A 14,369-nucleotide genomic window follows, 5' to 3' on the forward strand; every position below is an offset into this window, starting at 1 on the left:
TGTATAATTACATGTAATCATATATATGCAATTATATGCAATTATATATAATGTGGGTATGGTTTCAGTGTGTCTGCCCTCTGATGCCCTCTTGCAACACCTACCATCTTACTTGGGTTTCTCTTACCTTGAGTGTGGGATATCTCTTCACGGCTGCTCCAGCAAAGCGCAGCCGCTGCTCCTTACCTTGGACGAAGGGTATCTCCCCACCGCGGCCCTTCATGACCTTCAACGTGGGATAGCTCCTCTAGGCCCTCGGGCGCCCACACAGCCACTGCTCCTCGGACTCGGGGTAGCTCTTCTCGGCTACCACCCCTGGCCTTGGACACGGGGTAGCTCCTCTCGGCTGTTCCTATGCTGTCACAGCCTGGCACTCTCAGCTGCTGCCCCTGACCTCGGACGTGGGGTAACTTCTCTTGGCCACCGCCCTTCAGGCATGGGGGTCCTCCTGGCTTCTGCCCCTGACCTCAGACGTGGGCTAGCTTCTCATGGCTGTGCCTAGTGTACCGGTTGCAGCCGGCCATGTTCTAATCACAGTAGGACCACAGCCTTGTCTAACTCAATGAAACTAAGCCATGCCTGCGGGGCAATCCAAGATGGGCTGGTCATGGTGGAGAGGTCTGACAGAATGTGGTCCATTGGAGAAGGGAATGGCAAACCACTTCAGTATTCTTGCCTTGAGAACCCCATGAACAGTATGAAAAGGCAAAATGATAGGATACTGAAAGAGGAACTCCCCAGGTCAGTAGGTGCCCAATATGCTACTGAAGATCAGTGGAGAAATAACTCCAGAAAGAATGAAGGGATGGAGCCAAAGCAAAAACAACACCCAGCTGTGGATGTGACTGGTGGTAGAAGCAAGGTCTGATGCTGTAAAGAGCAATATTGCATAGGAACCTGGAATGTCAGGTCCATGAATCAAGGCAAATTGGAAGTGGTCAAACAAGAAATGGCAAGAGTGAACGTCGACATTCTAGGAATCAGGGAACTAAAATGGACTGGAATGGGTGAATTTAACTCAAATGACCATTATATCTACTACTGCGGGCAGGAATCCCTCAGAAGAAATGGAGTAGCCATCATGGTCAACAAAAGAGGCTGAAATGCAGTACTTGGATGCAGTCTCAACAACGACAGAATGATATCCATTTCCAAGGCAAACCATTCAATATCACAGTAATCCAAGTGTATGCCCCAACCAGTAATGCTGAAGAAGCTGAAGTTGAATGGTTCTATGAAGACCTACAAGACCTTTTAGAACTAACATCCAAAAAAGATGTCCTTTTCATTATAGGGGACTGGAACGCAAAAGTAGGAAGTCAAGAAACACCTGGAGTAACAGGCAAATTTGGCCCTAGAATGCAGAATGAAGCAGGGCAAAGACTAATAGAGTTTTGCCAAGAAAATGCACTGGTCATGGCAAACACCCTCTTCCAACAACACAAGAGAAGACTCTACACATGGACATCACTAGATGGTCAACACCGAAATCAGATTGATTATATTCTTTGCAGCCAAAGATGGAGAAGCTCTATACAGTCAACAAAAACAAGACCAGGAGCTGACTGTGGCTCAGATCATGAACTCCTTATTACCAAATTCAGACTGAAATTGAAGAAAGCAGGGAAAACCGCTAGACCACTCAGCTATGACCTAAATCAAATCCCTTATGATTATACAGTGGAAGTGAGAAATAGATTTAAGGGCCTAGATCTGATAGATGAGTGCCTGATGAACTATGGAATGAGGTTCGTGACATTGTACAGGAGACAGGGATCAAGACCATCCCCATGGAAAAGAAATGCAAAAAAGAAAAATGGCTGCTTGGGGAGGCCTTACAAATAGTTATGAACAGAAGAGAGGTGAAAAGCAAAGGAGAAAAGGAAAGATACAAGCATCTGAATGCAGAGTTCCAAAGACTAGCAAGAAGAGATAAGAAAGCCTTCTTCAGCAATCAACGCAAAGAAATAGAGGAAAAGACAGAATGGGAAAGACTAGAGATCTCTTCAAGAAAATTAGAGATACCAAGGGAAAATTTCATGCAAAGATGGGCTTGATAAAGGACAGAAATGGTCTGGACCTAACAGAAGCAGAAGATATTAAGAAGAGGTGGCAAGAATACACAGAAGAACTGTACAAAAAAGATCTTCACCACCCAGATAATCACGATGGTGTGATCACTCATCTAGAGCCAGGCATCCTGGAATGTGAAGTCAAGTGGGCCTTAGAAAGCATCACTACGAGCAAAGCTAGTGAAGGTGATGGCATTCCAGTTGAGCTATTTCAAATCATGAAAGATGATGCTGTGAAAGTGCTGTACTCAATATGCCAGCAAATCTGGAAAACTCAGTAGTGGCCACAACTGGAAAAGGTCAGTTTTCATTCCAATCCCAAAGAAAGGTAATGCCAAAGAATGTTCAGACTACCGCACAATTGCACTCATCTCACATGCTAGTAAAGTAATGCTCAAAATTCTCCAAGCAATACGTGAACCGGGAACTCCCTGATGTTCAAGCTGGTTTTAGAAAAGACAGAGGAACCAGAGATCAAGTTGCCAACATCCGCTGGATCATGGAAAAAGCAAGAGAGTTCCAGAAAAACATCTATTTCTGCTTTATTGACTATGCCAAAGCCTTTGACTGTGTGGATCACAGTAAACTGTGGAAAATTCTGAAAGAGATGGGAATACCAGACCACCTGACCTGCCTCTTGAGAAATCTGTATGCAGGTCAGGAAGCAACAGTTAGAACTGGACATGGAACAACAGACTGGTTTCAAATAGGAAAAGGAGTACGTCAGGGCTGTATATTGTCACCCTGCTTATTTAACTTATATGCAGAGTACATCATGAGAAACGCTGGGCTGGAAGAAGCACAAGCTGGAATCAAGATTGCCAGGAGAAATATCAATCACCTCAGATATGCAGATGACACCACCCTTATGGCAGAAAGTGAAGAGGAACTAAAAAGCCTCTTGATAAAAGGAAAAGAGGAGAGTGAAAAAGCTGGCTTAAAGCTCAACATTCAGAAAACAAAGATCATGGCATCCGGTCCCATCCCTTCATGGGAAATAGATGGGGAAACAGTGGAAATAGACGGGGAAACAGTGGAAACAGTGTCAGACTTTATTTTGGGGGGCTCCAAAATCACTGCAGATGGTGATTGCAGCCATGAAATTAAAAGACGCTTACTCCTTGGAAGGAAAGTCATAACCAGCATATTCAAAAGCAGAGACATTACTTCTCAAACTAAGGTCCATCCAGTCAAGGCTATGGTTTTCCCTGTGGTCATGTATGGATGTGAGAATTGGACTGTGAAGAAAGCTGAGCACCCAAGAATTGATGCTTTTGAACTGTGGTGTTGGAGAAGACTCTTGAGAGTCCCATGGACTGTAAGGAGATCCAACCAGTTCATTCTGAAGGAGATCAGCCCTGGGATTTCTTTGGAAGGAATGATGCTAAAGCTGAAACTCCAGTACTTTGGCCACCTCATGGGAAGAGTTGACTCACTGCAAAAGACTTTGATTCTGGGAGGGATTGGGGGCAGGAGGAGAAGGGGACGACAGAGGATGAGATGGTTGGATGGCATCACGGACTCGATGGACGTGAGTCTGAGTGAACTCCGGGAGTTGGTGATGGACAGGGAGGCCTGGCATGCTGCGATTCATTGGGTCGCAAAGAGTCAGACACGACTGAGTGACTGAACTGAACTGAACGAACTGATCTATAATATAATACATAAAATATATAATTTATCATCTTTTTCTCTATGTGCCCTGTTTAAGAAATTTCTGCCTATTGCAAGATGACATAGATATTTTTCTGCATTTGATTCTAAAAATTTATTATTCTATTTTACCATTTAAAACTATAATATACCAGGAATAATTTTTGAGGTTCAGTTCAGTTCAGTTGCTCAGTGTGTCTGACTCTTTGCGACCCCATGAACTGCAGCACGCCAGGCCTCCCTGTCCATCACCAACTCCCAAGTTCACCCATACCTATGTCCACTGAGTTGGTGATGCCATCCAGCCATCTCATCCTTGTTGTCCCCTTCTCCTCCTGCCTTCAATCTTTCCCAGCATCAGAGTCTTTTAAAATGAGTCAGCTCTTCACATCAGGTGGCCAAAGTATTGGAGTTTCAGCATCAGCATCAATCCTCTAATGAATATTTAGGACTGATCTCCTTTAGGATGGACTGGTTGGATCTCCTTGCAGTCCAAGGGACTCTCAAGAATCTTCTTCAGCACCACAGTTCAAAAGCATCAATTCTTCGGTGCTCAGCTTTCTTTATGGTCCAACTCTCACATCCATACATGACTGCTGGAAAAACCATAGCTATAACTAGACGGACCTTTGTTGGTAAAGTAATGTCTCTGCTTTTTAATATGCTGTCTAGGTTGTTCATAACTTCCCTACCAAGGAGTAAGCGTCTTTTAATTTCATGGCTGCAATCACCATCTGCAGTGATTTTGGAGCCCCTCAAATAAAGTCAGCCACTGTTTCCACTGCTTCCTCATCTATTTGCCATGAAGTGATGGGACTGGATGCCATGATCTTAGTTTTCTTAATGTTGAGCTTTAAGCCAACCTTTTCACTCTCCACTTTCACTTTCATCAAGAGGCTTTTTAGTCCCTATTCACTTTCTGCCATAAGGGTGGTGTCCTCTGCATATCTGAGGTTATTGATATTTCTCCTGGCAATCTTGATTCCAGCTTCTATTTCCTCCAGCCCAGCATTTCTCATGATGTACTCTGCATATAAGTTAAATAAGCAGGATGACAATATAATTTTTGAGGTAGGTTTCAACATTTTTTTTCCTGTGTGAATATCTGCATGATCCAGCAGAATTTGTTGAAAAGTCCTCATTGAAATATAGTATCAACTTTATTATAAATTAGGTGACTATATATTCATAGATCTGTTTTGTACCCTGTTCCATCAATCCATTTGTTTATTTTTGTGTCAATTTCTTACTTGCCTAATTATTGCAGCTTTATAGTAAGTCAATATCTGGTAAGTTCTCCAACTTTGGTTTTTTTCCTTCAAGATTCCATATAAACATTATAGTCAGGTTGTCAATTTTCTGTAGGAAAACCTATTAGCATTAAGACTAGGATTGCATTTAATGCATAAATCAATTTTGTATCTTGTAATGTTCAATTGTCCAATCCATGCATGAATATGGCATATTCCTTCGTAGTTTGAGCATTCTTTGGCATTGCCTTCCTTTGGGATTGGAATGAAAACTGACCTTTTCCAGTCCTTTGGCCATGGCTGAGTTTTCCAAATTTACTGGTATTTTGAGTGCAGCGCTTTCACAGCATCATCTTTTAGAATGGCTGTCTCTAGGTGAGTGATCACACTATCATGGTTATCTGGACCATGAAGATTTTTTTCATACACTTAGGATAAGGTGGCCTAATTGAAAGGTGGAATGGCTTATTTAGACTCAGTTATTGTTATACGTCAGTAAAAATTCCTTGAAAGAATAGGGACTATCTTACATGTCTTTAAAGTGAACATGATGCTAAGTTTATGCTTGAGTCAGAGACTATATGGCACTGTTTCCTCCTATCCAAGAATGCATCAATATGGGAATCTAGCAGTGAAATGGAAGTGGAATTTGAGACTCTCATACCCAGTAACTCACTCATAGAATATTTTTCCCTATTTCAGGAACTCTGAACTCTGTAGCTTGGAGATCGTAGTGTCCCAGTAAGGAGTTTTTCAAATCAATGTTCCCAGTGAAGTTGAAGATGAGAAGTCATCTCAAGACATTTGGATATAAATGGGTTATTGTAAGTAAAGTACACAAGTAATAAAACCTATAAGGTTTTGCTATTATTATAATAATTTCTGGAGACGGAAATGACAACCCACTCTAGTATTCTTGCCTGGAGAATCCTATGGACAGAGGAGATTGGCAGCTCCAATACATAGGACTACAAAGAGTTGAACACAACTGAAGTGACTTGGCATGCATGCACCCATAATAATTATCACCACTGTTGCTATTGTTTTGTTGGTTTTTTTCTTTATCATTATTATTACTATCCCATTACTTTATCTGAACTTTGTGTACTTTCATTGGCTCAAACAAGATTTACAGCAATCAGGGGATACAAACACCCAGGGATGAAATGTTGAGGGCACCCATGATGAGATGGACAGGTGGACAGTTTTTCTTCAGACTTCTAGAGAATGAAGCAGAGGAAGGAGCCTGTGGTCCACTGAATGGGTCTCTGACTGGGAAAAAGGACTTCTAAGTTGAAATCACCTACACTAACTCCTGCAGGGCGATGACTTTGCTTTTCTCTGAGCTGTAATTTTCATGGCTGTAAAAGAGAGTAAGGAACTGGACATGTTGACTTTGAAGCCCCTTTATCACTTAGAGAGCAGTGAATGACCAGAACCTGTATCGCTGACTCCCTCACTACATGGCCCATCACAAGTGCTCAGTGAATCACCATCATTGTCATCATCTATAAAACCAGGACCATAACACTGCCCTCCCATAATACCTCCCCCCCAAGGAGTACTGGGAGGACCTGATGAGAAAAGGCACATGAAAGTGCTTTGTGTATGGGGCTGTCCTCAGTTCAGTTCAGTTGCTCAGTCGTGTCCGACTCTTTGCGACCCCATGAATCGCAGCACGCCAGGCCTCCCTGTCCATCACCAACTCCAGAGGACCATTAAGATGCTCTTGATCATTATTACCATCACCACCTCCTGCCATTTCCCTTAGCTCCCTCCCCAGACATAAAATCAGAAAACTTTCTGGGGCACCTCTCTTAGCAAACTAGAGATAATTGCCAGAGTCCTTCCCAGAGGTATTCTCAACCTCCACAGAGAGTCCCCCATTGTTAGGACTGCCCCAGCCCTAGCTTTTTCCCTCTTTCCAGCCCACCCTCATCTTCTTGAGGCCTGCGGCCCACCTGGCTCAGAATTCAGCCCAGTCTTCATCCTCCTACCAATGCCCCAGCTGGCCCAACGCTGCTGGTGATCAGAACCAGCTCTGGGACAGCAGGAAGAAATTCAGTTAGAGTTCAGGTAGAGTTGTTATTCTGGTCAGTAACAGAGGAAGACTTTGATTTGCTCAGAATCTCCCACCATAAAGAATAGGAGTATGACTCAGCCATGTTCTAATTGACAAGTTTGGGGCACAGAGGTTTGGGAGTAAGAAGAGAATCAACATGAGGCTTTTAGTTCTTGACATTTTTGCAAGAAGACCAGGTGTAATTTCCTCTCCCCTGGGCTGGTCATATTTCTCAGAAAGCTGGAAAAAGAAAGGACAGATCCCTATGTCTCCCCAGTGGGGTGGGTTTTCTCCTGCTCTAACCCCAAAGGACTCTTTCTTGTGGGGTTCTTGTTGACAACATTCAGAGAATTCCATCTTGGCATCCCCGCCAGGGACAGAGACAGTGGTGGAAGCAGGAGGATGGCCCTCCCCTCCCTCTCTCAGAAAAGCCTGGTAAGGAGGCAGGACATAAAGCCTCAACAGATTGGTCCATTGAGAGAAGCATGGATGGGCCAAGGCTCCCTCCATTTAACCCTGAGGACATGATAGAAAAGGCCTTCAGGAGCCAGGGCTGGCCAGGTCAAGCGCAAACAGCTGAATCATAGAGAAAAGCCAGGGGGTTCATCCTTCCACCTCTCAGAAGCCTAGTGTTTTTTTTGGAGACTGGGTTGCCTGGAATCCTGCCTCACTGGACTCAGTTGCCCTGGGCACTTCCTGTTGAGTCTCTTCCCCTTCAGGACAAGTAACAGTCTCTCTGTGATGTGTGAATGAGTGAGGGGTGAGGTAGTCACTGGGCTGGGGCTATGGGTGTGATCGGGGCATCTGTGGGCCTGGGGTTCAGAGGTAGCCATGTCACTCAGCCACTGGGTCCTCTCCGTGCTTGTTCCCCAACATCCCTCTAGCCCTCTCCCTTGTTCCTCATTCTTCTTTCCTCCCCACTTCACATCTCGGTCCCCTCCCCATTCTTTCTTCCTTGGCCTCTTCCTTTTTCCATTTTTTCATTTAGGAACTATATATGGACAGGTCCTCTTTGCCAAGTCAAGTTCTAGGAGTTAGATGCAGGAGATGAATTTCTTGAGCTCCAGATCTCCAAGTCCAGATATGAGACATTATGAAAGGGAAATGATGGTTATGCTGGGAGAAGCCTTCACCAAAGACATCAGCAACCACAATGATTAGTTCCCACTCCCCTCTTCACTAGAATTAGGACAGAGACTGTTGGCTTAATGGAATCTTAGGAGACTTTTTATTTTCACTAAATGACTGTCCCCATTCCCTTTGGAAATCAAGGTTGACTAAGAGGGAGGCTTTGACAAAGATTTACCACGTTCTAGTATGGTAATCAGTTCCCAAGTCTCTTGTTATGGATGCCTTCTGCTTCAGTACAACCCCAGGTTTCCCACCTCCAAGTGATGGGAGCAGATGGAGGAGACTATCATGAGAGATAGTCTGTGGCTGCCACTTTATTCCCTTATCCTAGGAGAGATCTGATTCTTTCTCATCTGGTGGCTATAACATGTAGGCCATGATTCTATAGTATCTTGTGCCAAGCCTCAAGAAGCTCAAATTGAGGAGCAGATGGGAGCAGTTTGCATTCTTTGCCTCTCCCTCTTAGAGCCTGTTCACCTGCAGCAGGAGAAATTAATGATTAAGAGTTGGCTCTGAATCCAAACTGCTGCTGCTGCTGCTGCTGCTAAGTCGCTTCAGCCGTGTCCGACTCTGTGCGACCCCATAGACGGCAGCCCACCGGGCTCCCCCATCCCTGGGATTCTCCAGGCAAGAGTACTGGAGTGGGGTGCCATTGCCTTCTCCATGAAGCCAAACTGCCTTGGTTCAAATCCCAGGTTGGACCACGCAAACAGTATAATTTGGAGTGAATCACTTACTTTCTCTATGGCTTTGTTTTTTCCCATCTTAAAAGTGTAGGTACTAGTACTTACCTCAATGGGTTGCTATGAGGATGAGATCAATTCACGTAGCAATGCCTGACACACAGAAAGTCTTCACTAAACATTAGCTATTAATATTTCTGAAAGAAGTTTATATACTCACTCCCTTGTGCATGCCTGCCCATCGCTTCAGTCATGTCTGACTCTCTGAGACACTATGGACTATTGCCCACCATGCTCTTCTGTCTATGGGATTCTCCAGGCAAGAATACTGGGTTGGTTGCCACTCCCTTCTCCAGGGGATTTTCCTGACCCAGGGATTGAACTCGTGTCTCCTGCAACTCCTGCCTTGCAGGTAGATTCTTTATGACTGAGCCACAGGGGAGCCTGCCACTCACCCCTTTATCCATATTTTATGATAAATATTCCAACTCACTGAGTGGGAATAAAGTTACCATGAGAGGGAGAAATTTTTCTCAATGTATTAGAACTCAAACTTTATATCAGAACAATCTAGAACATTCTAGGGTTATACCTTGCCAAAAACCACAGGAGTTCTAAGAAACAGAGAAACAATCTAATCAATGTTTGAGAGTGGGAGATGGTGGAACAGATCTGAGAAGAGATTAAGAAGAGGTGGCAAGAATACACAGAAGAACTGTACAAAAATGGTCTTAATAGCCTGGATAACCACAAGGTTTGGTCACTCACCTAGGGTCAGACATACTGGAGCATGAAGTCAGGTGGGCCTTAGGAAGGCCACCTATGAATGAAGCTAGTGGAGGTGATGGAATTCCAGCAAAGCATTTTCAAATCCTAAAAGATGATGCTGTGAAAATGCTGCCCTCAATATGCCAGGAAATTTGGAAAACCCAGCAGTGGTCAAAGGACTGGAAAAGGTCAGTTTTCTTCCAGCCTCAAAGAAGGACAATGACAAAGACTGTCCAAACTACTGCAAAATTTCACATGTTAGCTCAAAATCCTTTAAGCCGTACTTCCAGATGTACAGGCTAGATTTAGAAAAGGCAGAGGACTCAGAAACCAAATTGCCAACATCTGTTGGATCATATAAAAAGCAAGAGAATTCCAGAAAAACTTCCACTTCTGCTTCATTGACTAGGCTAAATCCTTTGACTGTGTGGATCTCAACTATTGTGAAAAATTCTTAAAGAGATGGGAATACCAGACAACCTGACCTGCTTCCTGAGAAATCTGAATGCAAGACAAAAAGCAACGTTAGAACTGGACGTGGAACAATGGACTAGTTTCAAATTGGGAAAAGAGTATATCAAGGCTGCATATTGTCATCTTCTTTATTTAACTTGCAGAGTACATCATTTGAAACTCTGGGCTGGATGACTCACAAGCTTGAGTCTCCTGGAATCAAGATTTCCAGGAAAAATATTAAAACCCCAGATATGCAGATGATACTATTCTAATGGCAGAAAGCAAAGATGAACTAAAGAGCCTTTTGATGAGGGTGAAAGAGGAGAGTGAAAAAGCTGGCTTAAAACTCAACATTCAAAAAATGAAGATCATAGCATCTGATCCCATCACTTCATGGCAAATAGAAGGAAAAACAATGAAAACAGTGACAGATTTTATTTTCTTGGGCTTCAAAATCACTGCAGATGGTGACTGCAGCCATGAAATTAAAAGAAACTTGCTCCTTGGAAGAAAAGCTATGATCAATCTAGATAGCATGTTAAAAAGCAGAGACATTATTTTTCCAACAAAAGTCTATATAGTCAAAGATATGGCTTTTCCCATAGTCATGCATGGTTGTGAGTGTTGGACCATGAAGAAGGCTGAGCACTGAAGAATTTATGCTTTTGAACTGTGGTGATGGAGAAGACGCTTGAGAGTCCCTTGGACTGCAAGGAGATCAAACCAGTGAATCCTAGGAAATTAACCCTGAATATTCATTGGAAGAACTGATGCTGAAGCTGAAACTCCAATACTTTGGCCACCTGAAGCAGAGAAGCACTCATTGGAAAAGACTCTGATGCTGGAAGAGATTGAGGGCATGAGAAGTGAGTGACAAAGGACGAGATGGTAGGATGGCATCATCAACTCAATGACAGGAGTTTGAGCAAATTCTGGGAGAGGATATAAACAGGGAAGCTTGTCGTGCTGCAGTCCATAGGGTTGCAAAGAGTCAGACACAACTGAGCAGAAAAAAGGCTAGATATTAGTTTTACCATTTTTCCAATTATGCTAAGTATTTAGACCCTAACTCCATTTACCCCTTTTGTTGCTGTGTACTGTTGCCATAATCTCTAGTCTTTTGTCTTATATCTCACAAAACTTGTTTTTGATTTATATTCATTATTACTTTATATTTACCCTTTCCTCGAGAGACTCTCCATTCCTTTTTGCATTTTTGTGTTTCTGTCACTTTGGTTCTGTCTGAAGAACTCCCTTTAAATTATTTTACTTTATATTTTTCCGAAATAATTTTTATTTCACATTTAAATTTTTTCAAAACCTTTTTCTGGAAATAAAAACCCTCAGTTCAGTTCAGTTCAGTCACTCTTTCATGTATGACTCTTTGCAACACCATGGACTGTAGCACGCGAGGCTTCCATGTCCATCACCAACTCCCAGAGGTTGCTCACTCATGTCCATCACGTCGGTAATGCCATTTAGCCATCTCATCCTCAGTTGTCCCCTTCTCCTGCCTTCAATCTATCCCAGCATCAGGATCTTTTCCAATGAGTCAGCTCTTCGCATGAGGTGGCCAAAGTATCGGAGTTTCAGCTTCAGCATTGTTCCAATGAACACTCAGGACTGATCTCCTTTAGGATGGACTGGTTGGATCTCCTTGCAGTCCAAAGGACTCTCAAGAGTCTTCTCCAACACCACAGTTCAAAAGAATCAATTCTTCAGCACTTACCGTTTCTTTGTAGTCCATCTCTCACATCCATACATGACTACTGGAAAAAACCATAGCTTTGACTAGACAGACCTTTGTTGGCAAAGTAATCAATGTCTCTGCTTTTTAATATGCTGTCTAGGTTGGTCATAGCTTTTTTTCCAAGGAGCAAGCATCTTTTAATTTCATGGCTGCAGTCACCATCTACAGTGATTTTTGAGCCCAAGAAAATAAAATCTGTCACTGTTTTCACTTTATCCCCATCTATTTGTCATGAAGTGATGGGGCCAGGTAATCAGGATGGTGTGATCACTAATCTAGAGCCAGACATCCTGGAATGTGAAGTCAAGTGGGCCTTAGAAAGCATCACTACGAGCAAAGCTAGTGGAGGTGATGGAATTCCAGTTGAGCTGTTTCAAATCCTGAAAGATGATGCTGTGAAAGTGCTACACTCAATATGCCAGCAAATTTGGAAAACTCAGCAGTGGCCACAGGACTGGAAAAGGTCAGTTTTCATTCCAATCCCAAAGAAAGGCAATGGCAAAGAATGCTCAAACTACTGCACAATTGCACTCATCTCACATGCTAGTAAAGTAATGCTCAAAATTCTCCAAGCCAGGCTTCAGCAATACATGAACTGTGAACTCCCTGACGTTCAAGCTGGTTTTAGAAAAGGCAGAGGAACCAGAGATCAAATTGCCAACATCCGCTGGACCATGGAAAAAGCAAGAGAGTTCCAGAAAAACATCTATTTCTGCTTTATTGACTATGCCAAAGCCTTTGACTGTGTGGATCACAATAAACTGTGGAAAATTCTGAAAGAAATGGGAATACCAGACCACCTGATCTGACTCTTGAGAAATCTGTATGCAGGTCAGGAAGCAACAGTTAGAACTGGACAAGGAACAACAGACTGGTTTCAAATAGGAAAAGAAGTACATCAAGGCTGTATATTGTCACCCTGCTTATTTAACTTATATGCAGAGTACATCATGAGAAACGCTGGACTGGAAGAAACACAGCTGTAATCAAGATTGCCAGGAGAAATATCAATCACCTCAGATATGCAGATAACACCACCCTTATGGCAGAAAGTGAAGAGGAACTAAAAAGCCTCTTGATGAAAGTGAAAGAGGAGAGTGAAAAAGCTGGCTTAAAGCTCAACATTCAGAAAACAAGGATCATGGCATCCGGTCCCATCCCTTCATGGGAAATAGATGGGGAAACAGTGGAAACAGTGTCAGACTTTATTTTGGGGGGCTCCAAAATCACTGCAGATGGTGATTGCAGCCATGAAATTAAAAGATGCTTACTCCTTGGAAGAAAAGTTATGACCAAGCTAGATAGTATATTCAAAAGCAGAGACATTACTTTGCCGACTAAGGTCCGTCTAGTCAAGGCTATGGTTTTTCCTGTGGTCATGTATGGATGTGAGAGTTGGACTGTGAAGAAGGCTGAGTGCTGAAGAATTGATGCTTTTGAACTGTGGTGTTGGAGAAGACTGTTGAGAGTCCCTTGGACTGCAAGGAGATCCAACCAGTCCATTCTGAAGGAGATCAGCCCTGGGATTTCTTTGGAAGGAATGATGCTAAAGCTGAAACTCCAGTACTTTGGCCACCTCATGCGAAGAGTTGACTCATTGGAAAAGACTCTGATGCTGGGAGGGATTGAGGGAGAACGGGACAACAGAGGATGAGATGGCTGGATGGCATCATGGACTCGATGGACGTGAGTCTGAGTGAACTCTGGGAGTTGGTGATGGACAGGGAGGCCTGGTGTGCTGTGATTCATGGGGTTGCAAAAAGTCGGACACGACTGAGCGACTGAACTGAACTGAACTGATGAGGCCAGGTGCCATAATGTTAGTTTTCTGAATGCTGAGTTTTAAACCGCCTTTTTCACTCTCCTCTTCCAGCTTGTGCTTCATCCAGCCTGGCATTTTGCATGATGTACTCTGCATAGAAGTTAAATAAGTGGGATGACAATATATACAGCCTTGATGTACTTCTTTCCCAATTTGGAACCAGTCTGTTGTTCCATGTCCGATTCTAACTGTTCCTTCTTGACCTGCATACAGATTTCTCAGGAGGTGGGTAAGGTGGTCTGGTATTCCCATATCTTGAAGAATTTTCCACAGTTTTTTGTGATCCACACAAAGGCTTTGGTGTAGTCAACAAAGCAGATTTCTTTCCTGGAGCTCTTGTTTTTTTGATCCAATGGATGTCTGCAATTTGAACTCTGGTTCCTCTGACTTTTCTAAATCCAGCTTTAACCTCTGGAGGTTCTCAGTTTACATACGGTTAAAGCCTGGCTTGGAGAATTTTGAGCATTACTTTACTAGTGTGTGAGATGAGTGCAATTGTGCAGTAGTTTGAACATTCTTTGGAACTGACTGTCTTTGGGATTGGAATGAAAACTTTGGGATTAGAATAAAAACCCTCAGAAAACCTGAAAGAATACTACAAAGAAACCTGTATATCCCATGACAAGATGTGTTAATTTTTTAGCTTGCTGTTACTGTAATTTTCAGAACTAGTTGAGAATAATTTGTAAACATCATGTTCCTTTACCCTTTAATACTTCAGA

Source organism: Capra hircus, chromosome 3 (genome assembly GCF_001704415.2).
Source record: "Capra hircus breed San Clemente chromosome 3, ASM170441v1, whole genome shotgun sequence".
In the NCBI taxonomy this organism is placed as follows: Eukaryota; Metazoa; Chordata; class Mammalia; order Artiodactyla; family Bovidae; genus Capra; species Capra hircus.